The sequence below is a fragment of the Aedes albopictus genome, chromosome 3 (assembly GCF_035046485.1).
Source record: "Aedes albopictus strain Foshan chromosome 3, AalbF5, whole genome shotgun sequence".
Taxonomy (NCBI): Eukaryota; Metazoa; Arthropoda; class Insecta; order Diptera; family Culicidae; genus Aedes; species Aedes albopictus.
In genome coordinates this window covers 146,241,764-146,253,063 of record NC_085138.1, presented here as the reverse complement: position 1 = coordinate 146,253,063, position 11,300 = coordinate 146,241,764, and positions in this window count along the sequence as shown.

Sequence of the window (11,300 nt, the reverse complement as noted above, 5' to 3'; positions counted from 1 at the left end):
GTAACGCTGCATAATTAACTGCGTTAACTAGAGCAATCTGAAGTCTACTAGCTTATTTTAACTCTTTGAGATATTCATGGTCGTCCAAAATGTTCTATAATGAAGTCCTTCAAATCTACAAGAATAACTCTATGTGTTTTCGACATAAATAATAGTATTGCATAATTTGCTAGGATCCCTGAAGCTCTTAAAATTTCAAATATCATTTAGAGACACTGTAGGGATAGTTCAGGTCAGCCAAGCTAGTTTGGAGTTCAGAACTTCAGGTCTGCATTCGTAACAACAGCCATATCTGCAATACTAAGTAACGTTGCATATTTATCTGTTATAACTGGACGAATCTAAAGGCTACTTTCTATTATTAACCTTCACGACATTCGGGGTCGGGCAAACTGTTCTAAAATGGAGTCCTTCAAATCTACAAGAAAAACTTTGTGTTTTCGCCATAAATAATAGCATAGCATAATCTGCTGAGATCCGTGGAGCTCTTGAAATCTTAAAAGTTATTTAGAGGCACTATGGAAATATTCCTGGTCAGCCAAACTATCATGGAGTTCAGAACTTACGGTCTACACTCGTAACATCAGCTATATACGACATACTGAGTAAAGTTTCATAATGAATCTCGGTGATTGTTTTAGATAGTAACGTTATACTACCAAAGAGGACCTATGAACCTCTAAATTCTCAAGGGTTACTTCATGATTATTTTTGTGATAATTCCACATTGCACATCAGCCTATTTGGACAAGTTCATGGTTTGGTGCTCGGTCAATAAATTGGAGTTCAGAGCTTCAAGTCTTCAATTATGATAAATGAATTTTACAATAGGTTGAAAAACGTTCAATAATCAACAATGTACACTGAACCATTCTGTCAGGTAAAATCGAAAATCCTTTTGTTACAGGTTATATGCTGTAACATTTTTAACTGTGTACGCTATCTAGCCATGGATAAAAAAAAAATCAAGTCAATAGGTAATATGCTATGAGATTGACTAATTTTTAGCAGATAGTTACCAAAGTACGACTTCGTGCCCAAATGATTCCATGCTCTATCTTTATTGCATACATTCTCTGTTGCTCAACAGACATGATTCTCCGCTCATGATTCTATCGAGTTTCTAAGAGATATGATCACGGTAAAGGCTGCCAATACGACTTAGACGTCTTGAAAAGCCCTTCATCCTTCTCCCATGCAACTTCGATTCCTATCTCCGCTTGACCGGGTTACGTGCAACTTTATAACATGGTCTGGCCACACGTAGCATCTAAATTCAGCACAATCTCCCTTATCGTGGTGATCACCACAGCACACGGACTTCTGCGATATTATCGACGTCAGGACCTATCGTGGCGTTTACATCAACTCTGACCACTACCTGGTGATGATAAAAATGTGTCAAAACTCGCTGTGATTAACGACGTACGGTACCAACAGCCGCCTCAGTATAACCTGGAGCAACTGAAGCAACCGGATTATAATTTTCAAATTAATTATTGTTAACGCTTAATAAATAAATAAAACACAATCATAACGGTTGGTAATTTTGTGTAACTCGAAACAGTAAAAATAAGGTTTCATTACGTGGACTTTATGTACTATATTGCAAAACAGTGTGTACGACTCTGATTTTCCCTAAGTACTACTATATCATAGTCTCTGGTTGTATTCTGTGAGCTCTAGTTAGTATAATAGATTTTACAACATAATTCTTTATAGCCAAAACAGAAGCTTCAATTGCTGTAGATGCTAGATAATAAACACCAAAATAGTTTGGATGGCCCCAGCTGATCTTATAATGTCTATTAAGCTTTCAGAAGACTTACTGGACATGATAGATTACAAATCGGAGCTTTGTATAATGAAAGAAGTTACCATTACAACCGTATACTATAGGATCTATTCTCAGTTTGGATGACCTAGGATATCCAGACTGATCTGATACTCTCTATTGAACTTTCGGAAGACTGACTTGACATGATAGATTATAAATCGTAGCTTTGTATAATGAAAGAAGCTACCGTTACACCCGTAGACTTTAGGATCTAAACTCAAGAAGAATTTGGATGACCTAGGATATCCCGACTGAGCTAATACTGTCTATTGAACTTCCAGTTGACATACTGGACATGATAGATTACAAATCAAAGCTTTGTATAATGAAAGAAGCTACCGTTACACCCGTAGACTATAGGATCGAAACTCAAGAACAGTTTGGATGACCTAGGATATCCCGACTGATGTTATACTCTCTATTGAACTTTCAGAAGACTTACTGGACATGATAGATCACAAATCATAGCTTTGCATAATGAAAGAAGTTACCGTTACACCTGTAGACTTTCGGATCTAAACTCAAGAACAGATTGAATGACCTAGGATAACTCGACTGATCTTATACTCTCAATTGAACTTTCAGAAGACTTACTGGATATGATAGATAACAAATGAAAACTTTATATAATGACAGAAGTTACCGTTACACTCGTAGACTTTAGGGTCTAAACTCAAGAACAGTTTGGATGACCTAGGATGTCCGGAAAAAATATTCTGCATAATATTCTACCTTTTTTATACAATTGAGCATCAAAACTACAGAAATACGTAGAAAAAAGTCCATAATAACGCTTGGAAAAATTCCGGCTTCAAAGGGTTAAATCGCGATTCGCACAACTTTCCGCTGAACAAACAACCAAAACACCACTTTGCACTACGGCATTAATCTCCACCTCCACAACGAATTGCACTCTGGGTTTGTATATTTTGATGTGCGGATTGTGGAATCGATTCTTGTGAATGGAGCTAACCTGTTGAGTGCATTTGTCTTTCTCGACTGGCGTCTGATTTATCGCGAATTTTGTGATCAGCACACCTTACCAATGCAATGAATGGATGATCAATTTTAAGGCTTCGATCGAAAGCTGAACATGGAGCAAAAACAAAAACGTCAAAGACAAACAAGCATATTAGTGCCGGATAACACAGTTTACGCTAAGCATTGACACCGAACTTTGAATCAGCTGCCAACAATATTGATAATACTGACCAAATCTGACATCAAGGTGATATCGGTGGAGGGTTGATCTCGTTGATCTTTTTTTTACGCAAATTCATTGCTGGTTGTAGTCGATGGGGACATGATGCGAAGACAAAAGGTGTTGATGTTATTGAATTTGGAATAATTAGGTTATGCGTAGTCTCCAAACAGTGAATGTCTTTTTGCGGTCAGTAGAGATCTGAGCCGATGTGATTTGATCGATTTTTCTGCCGCCTTTGTGTGTGGTAGGGGCTTAAGTTTACCTCGATTTTATGGTCATTGCAATTTTTGAAATGTCTATAAAATCAAATTTTACATAAAATCGAAACAATTTTTTTATTGATTTTCATTTAAATTCTATACCAAATGTACCAAAACATATAAAAACTGCATGAAAACCTTGATGAGAACTGAGTTTTCGATAAAAGGCTCGCAGCTTTTGGCATATATTAATAATTCTCGCTAAATAAAGAATAAACCACTATCTTGGTAGCTTGTACGATCGAAATCTTTTGTCATCAAATATATGTATGTTGATTCAAACACCAATATTTTGAGCAGTGCATAATGTCACATGCTATTTTATTTGCATGGTAGTCATGGAAATTAGTGAACTAAAATGAATGTCGCTATACCCCGATATTTTCATTGATTGTTTTATCGCTATTATACCAATATCTCAACTCATAACCAGAGCTGCACAATATCAGTCTTGTCAGGTGACTACTGATATTGCACCATCGTCACTATCACTCCAGGCCGTTCAATATCAAAACGACAATGACAGGCAATGACTTGATATTGACCCGCACTCTAGATCACAATCATTGCAACTGATGTGATATTTTAGTGGTGTTCGCCAAAACTCAAACTTTTTTGTGGCCAACATGCAAAACTTGTTATTATGTACCACATAATAAAATATCATTTTGGTAAATCTTCATTTGAATTTTTAAACGAATTTCAAAGATGGCCTATCAGTGATTTCCACACACCATCACAGTCAGTCCTGTCTGATGGAACGAGGAAAGTGACGGTGACTCAATAGAGCACACGCTACCTTGGATCGCAGTCGGCCTATCAAAATCAGCGATTTGCTTACCATTGATAGTGACAGAGTGCAACTCTGCTCATAACGGAAATAGCTCAAAACCATCTTCGGTCGAAATGATATATATAAAATTTGCTACGAAATAAGGGAATTGTCACAGGATCACAATCACAGGCAAAATTTTAGAATCCTTATAAATTAAGCATTTTTGAAAAAAAAAATGCTAAAAAATTTTGATTTTTAGATATTTTAACTTATGCCAAATATATGGAATCAACTTTAATGACCTAATTTTCCTCCAAACTTTGCGGGTCCCAGAACTATGATTTACTGAGATTGATGACTTTTATTTCGTTTATTTTTCAACTCATATAAGCATATCTATATATATAAATGCAGTGGCATTCGTGGGACCGCGCATAACTTGCGAACGGAAGCTCCGATTTTGATCGTCTTAGTTTTGTTCTGTTAGTTTTTACCCAAGGAAGGTTGGAAAAGCAGAAAACATGAAAAAATTGAGAGTTTTGAAAATCGATTTCCCATACATTTTGACCGGGAATTTGGGTCTTGGCTATAAACTTGAAACGTCAAAAAACGCAATAGGCAAAACAAAGTTTGCCGGGTATAGCTAGTTTTTGGTAAAAGTACTAAAATTCGTCCATTTATCATAAAATCAATGTGTGCAAGCTCTAAATAATTTTTGATTAAGTTTTCGTGTATGGAACTATTGTTTCTAAGACCCTAATCTTTTATTCAAGGGGTGAGCAAGTTAACTTTATGACATTTTTTTTTATATTTTGGGACACCCTAGTGAACATACACAACAAAGTTAGTTGCATAAATGAGCCAAAACATTCATAAAGTTCAGAAATTCTAAAAAAACATTATTGCTGTGCAATGGATGAACAAACCGCTCTTAAGCTTGATTTTGAAAATTTTGACTGAATAAGCTGTTATTCAGCTATCATTGTTACTTGGGTTCTTACAGGGGTTCCATCGCAAATTTAGAGATACGTACCAAACACTTGATAGAGCGTGGTTATTGGTTGTGCTGTACTTGCCGAACGATCTTCCTGTACGAGTAGTGTAGGTTTGTACCGCTATCGGATCGATCGCCTTTTGTTGCAATTCTGCGGTGCTAAATAAGAGCAAGTAAATTCAGAATTTTCAAATTTTTTACGATGGTCTCCGAAGAAAACTTTCCAAATAAAACCATCATGTTACAGGTAATTTCAAAAAATCTTCCATGTGTTCCTCCAGAAGTGTCACAAAAAAATCCTTAATGAAATCTGACATGAATTGCCTCCAATTCCTTCATGATTTTTCACAAATCAATTCAGAATTTGTTCGACAAACTCGCCCTTGGAACTTCAGAAATTCCTCTGGACGTGTATTTCATTTCTCTAGGTATTCGTTCGGGGAATGTTTTAGAAATTTCTTCAGATAATCTACCAAAAGTTGATTCAGAAATTCTTTGGAAAAATCTTTCTATTTTTTTTTTCGGAAATTTGTTCGAGTTTTCAGCCAAAAATTCTCTCACGGACTATTTCAAAAAGCTTCCACGGATTCATTCGAAATTTTTTTCTCATGGATTTCAAAGCATCTTGCATGATTTACTTCTGAAATTCCTAATTTTTTCCAAAAAAAAAAAACAATATATCCACAAATTTGAGCAGAAATTTCTCTAGGGATTCTTTCAAAAATTTGTTCAGAGATTCCTTTAAAAATTTCTTCAGACAGTCATTTACAACTTTCAATAGAGATACCTTTATTGAAACTTTCGGCGAAGCCTTCAGGAATTTCCAGAATTTTTCAAAAAATGTTTTTTCAAGGATTTCACCAGAAATTTTCCATAAACTTCCACTTTCTCCAGATTTCTCCAGAAGTTTCACAATTTCTGTTAGAAAATCTTCCTGGTTCCTTCACTAATATAAGAAAATCTAAGGGTTCCTTCACTAATTATTAGAGTGACAGCATATAAAAAAATCTTCAGATTTCAAGCTTTCTGGAACTTTTTTAAGATTGTTTTTACGATGATTAGAAAAATCACAATAAATGGGTCCATTTTGAAGCTCCACACCATTTGTATGGGATGAAAAATTGGAGAACAAATTTAAACTTTATGTATACTCAAAAGTGGGTTTTTTGTTACTTACACCCCTTTGCTTCTAAACCAAGCAATTTCTACAGAAATATCTCCAAATTTTCCTTCAGAGATTTCTTTACCAATTTCTCCAAGGATTTTTTCGAAAAACCTTCCACAGTTTTTTCGATATTTTTTCCATGGATCCTTACTGACACCATTCCAGGATTAATTTAAAAAAACATTCACGAGTTCTTGGAAAAATCTCCCAGGGTTTCCCAGTGAAATTATTTCAGGGAATCCTTTGGAAACTCCTCCTAGATTTACTTTCGAAAACCATGCAGGAAATCCTAAATAAATTCAGTCAGAAATTCTTTCACAAAATCTTCTAGGGATTCTTTAGACTTTCGAATATCCTTCAGAAAAATCTCCAAGAACTGCTTGAGCAAGTCTTGCAGTGATACTTTCCAAAAATGTTGCATGGATTCCTTTAGAAGCACTTCGAGAATTCCTTTCAAATTTTTTTGCACAGATTGTTCCAGAAATTCATCTACAAATTTCTTCAGATTAAATTTTATGGAGGAATCAAAAATTCTTTAAAGCATTTATCAAGAAAACCTTCCCTAAGGTTTCTCAAAAATACTCCATGGATTAGAACATGTTTTACGGATACATTAAAAATTAAAAATTCAGAACTCCTTCAAAGAAGCTTTCTAAAGAATTTCCTCTACGGATTGCTTTAGAAATTCTACAAGAGATTAGTAAGGAATATCCCAAGATTCTTCACATTCCATTTGATATTCCTTCAAGACATTTCTCTTCCAAAAAATGTTCCACGGATTTCTTAAGAATGAGGGTTTCCAGTTAGCCTACCCAGCCAGCAATTTGGTTGCTATATTGAAATTGCAGATGGATTAGCCTTACATATATAGCACTGAAAAAATCGTATTCAATGCACAAAACAGGTATATACATACTGAAATGGAGGCCATATAGAATCAGTTACCCGATTACAGCGATTCCATGCATCATGATTTACGATTTCTCGAAAAAAATACGTTTTTTCCGATTTTCTCCGTTTAAATGTACGATAACGCATAATCTTATTACGATTATGCGTAGCGATAAACAACTCAAGATTTTGAAATAATAAAAACAGTCAATGTTCAGTGGGAATCGTACCTCTGATTGAGAACTGTGCGTTATCTCTAAGGACTGTTCATTAAAGAAAGTGGACACCTGTTTTTCAATAGAAAATGTGTATTTTCGAACAAATTCATAATTTTATTTTTTATAAATGACAATCAACATACATGTGGCCAAATTCACGTGAGTTTGAACATTTACTTCGCTTTTCGGAAGAACGCTCGGACTTTCCTCTTGACACCTCCCATTAGATTCTGCACAACGTTCTCCGTAACTTTTCGTTGTGCCGCAGGCCAAATTTTTTTGAACCAATCAACAGAGCTTGCTTCTCTTCCATATTTCTTAAGATGCCGCTTAATTATTGTCCAGTATCTTTCCACAGGACGCTGTTCAGAGAAGTTTTGTGGATTTTTCCATTTTTCGACAAAATCGACTTTTTCCGTATTGAGCATCTCTAGTGTAGAAGAAGCGTAATAAGCGGATGCCAGATCCACCTAAAACAAAAGAGGACCCGTATGTTTTCGGTAGATAAGTAGAAGTCGTTTTTTGATGTATTCCTTTCTGTTATTTTCACCGTTGATTGTTCCCGTTGTGAAATACGAAGAACTCTTTAAGCCACATGAACAGTTGGCTTGCCACACTAAAAACTTTTTCCCAAATTTTTCAGTTCTGATGTACCCTACATCATCCGGCACAACTGTCCCCTGCTTAGCGTTAAAAAATTGCGGTCCCGGAAGTGTATTAGTAAGCCAATTCTCGAAACGACAACTTTTTGGAACACCATTTGTGCATAATTAATTTGCTAGTCGCAAAGCTAATACGACCTATCGCTCGAAATTTCTTACTTTTTCCGTTTTCTTTGAGTGTGTCCGAAGTGAACAATGTTTTTACACACTGAGCAAAAATTCACAATTTTTTGTTTAGTTTTAACTCTAAACTATACATTGCCTACTATGCCACACAATGCACAAATTCATGCAATAATGGCAGGCAAAGACAGCCTTTCAATTAATAACTGTGGAAGTGTTCCAAGAATACTAAGTTGAAGACAGGCAGGCCAAATTCCAATGCAAGCATCGAGCCATTAAGAAGAAGAAGAAGAAGATTTCTTACGAAAGTTTAAGAAAATCCTCCAAGGATTCCTTCAGAAAATTTTCTACAGAGTCTTGCAGAGATTGTTACAAAGTTGCTTGTAGAAAAGCTGGAAGACATTCTTGCAGAGATGCCTGCCGAAATTCACACAGAGATTTTATCAGAAATGCCGTCGGGTATTCCTCTATATATTTTCTCAGAAGTTCCTCCAACCATACTTCTAGGAATTGCTCTATGGATTCCTCCAGGATCCATGGACACATATTTATGATTTTTATTAGGTGGTTTCGCCAAGATTTTATTCCAAAAATATCTCAAGTGGTTTTGTTAGGTATTCCACCAGGGGTTTCTAGATGTTTCTTCAGACATTCTACCTGAAATTTCTCCAAAAAAACCATTTATGGATGCATAAAATGTTCCGTTTTTTTATAAATTCGTCCAGGAATTCCTATAAAATTTTCAAGTTAATCATTTTATGGCTTTATCGGTCATTTTCTACTCAGAGTGTTAGGGAGTAGAGATCAAAGTAGATAATGCAATGATAGACATGATAGTATTCGCTAGGTTTCGAACGACTAAAAAATTTTCAAAAAATCTTTATTTTTGAAAAAGTTGACCGATTTTAAACATCTTTTTTTTTGTTTGAAAAATATTGTTGAAGGAGCTAAACTATTTTAAGGTGCAAAAAAATTTCAAATATATAAGTTTTACACGTTTTTATGGTCTTTAATGGACCAAAGGGATACCTTGATTTTATATTTTAATCAGAAAATTTAGGAAATTTGGCGTAACATCAAGGTTACTGATAGACGAAAATGCTCGCGAAAGCCAAACAATTAATTTCAGTGTGTATCGTCCCAAATGTTCATCATAGAAACAACAACTCGTTCATTTACTCACGAAGGCGTGAATGAACTCATCCTGCGTGAGTGTGTTGCCCGCCAACTAACTGGAATGAAAATTGCGAGAGCGCTCTCGAACTATTTTCCATTCAGCTGCGAAAGATAATATGCTCGAAAATATCGTGCTGATTCTCAGCTTTCATTCCGATTCCCACTCACGGCGATAATATCATCGGAATCGGCAGGAGCATGGGGAAGATTTCATCAGAAGCCCGTTTGTGTGCATTAGGGTTCGGAATTAGTCAGAAATAAAGTTATAAATTTGTTTGGTAGATCGAGGACTGACATGCAAGGGTTCGTTCAAAAATTACATAACGGGGAGGAAGGAAACCTAGCGCGTAACGCTCTTCATGCAAAATTTTAAAAATTTGAAAATACCAAAGTTGTTTCGTAGTTGGGGGTTTTGGGGGGCTGAAATTGTCAAATGTTGCTTTCCTTTCGATTGATTAGCAAATGTGTCATCAACTAGCACTCAAGTGCATGAACATTTTAAATCTCGGAATTGGTCAATGGATAAATATCCCGAGCGGAGCGGTTGCGTCGTGTACTGAGACACGCATCATGAAAAATGCACGCATGTTGTACACCGCGTGAGCGCGGCGTCGCTGCAGGTAGTCAAAGCCGCGACTGCTCGAGGGACATTTATTGGACAAATAGTGTATCTGGTAAAGTTATTAAATAATTCAAGGATTTACAGAAGAAGGCACAAAAAAGCAAACAATTTTGTCCAATTACATTATCTCTATCTAAATGGTCAGGATCATGATATGTGATGTATTGAATTTTAGTATTCTTGAACAATTTTTGATTCCTCCCTTCTCCCTCAGAGAAGCATGTTTTTTAACTATGTAATATGTATGCGGTCCATAATCGTAGAGGGAGTCCACGCTTCCTGAAACTACATCTTTTTTACTCTTCAAGCAAACATTGCAGAAAACACCATCCTCTTGTGCTCTTACCAGTGCATTTTGTATTACACAAGTTTAACTTGTAATACGAGAACGACCAATCCACGCTCGATGAAATGACCTTGCCAAAGGCACACATCTTCCGGTTCATCAGTTAGGTTTAAAATACCGTTAGAGTTGCTTATCAAGCTCATTTTACTGTAGCGCAAAATATGTGTCTCAAATATGTAAATGCATCAAGGTAAAAAAATTTGCATCTTTGGTGAGCATTATTTAAAGACACGGTATCGATACCGCGCTGCTTTTCCTTTGAATCGGCACTCGTCAGTGAAGAGAATTGTCAGACAAAAGAGGCACAAAACAAGCAACAAAGAAGGTGCGACGATTACTCTTTATCCCTACTGGTAACAGATAATGACATGATCTCGAAATTTTTTGTTGCAGACAAAACGGAAGGTGAATTTGTTGCGCACTTTTCAACTCGTGAATAATCAATTATTGCTAACCCAAAGTCGAAACTGTTTGATGATAGAACTTCACCAGAGTTGCAGTGTTTACCGACTCGAAGTTACCGTTCGAAAATCGCAATGCAAGGCTTAAAAATCTCTAAACTCGTGGTGTACGATGTTAATCCCATTATTTTCAAGTTGGGACAAACTTATGTCGCATGGGTTTGTTTGTCGCAACAAATACAGGTTGTGACATTGTCATTATTGTTGCGCGATGGTTGAATTTTGATTCACTGAATCGCAGTGAAAATTATCACCCGCGATAATAACTGCTCCAGTTTTCGCTTCCTTCGAATCGTTCACTTTCGAGCAGCGGTGCGAGAGTTGTGATCGATGAATGAACACCACTTCGAGAGCGTGAGTATCTTTGTTTACAAGCGCCACTGGAACCAGCGAGAGTTTTCCTCAGCTAGACAGTGACAGCTGAGTTCATTGCATTAGCGATCAAAATATGCACGGTGAGCTTGGGAATGCTTATCGGCTAAAAAATCATAATGAGTGCTCCACGATACGATTATTGGTAACCTTGCGTAACATACAAAAAAGTCAGAGATGTTTGTTTTTAAGTT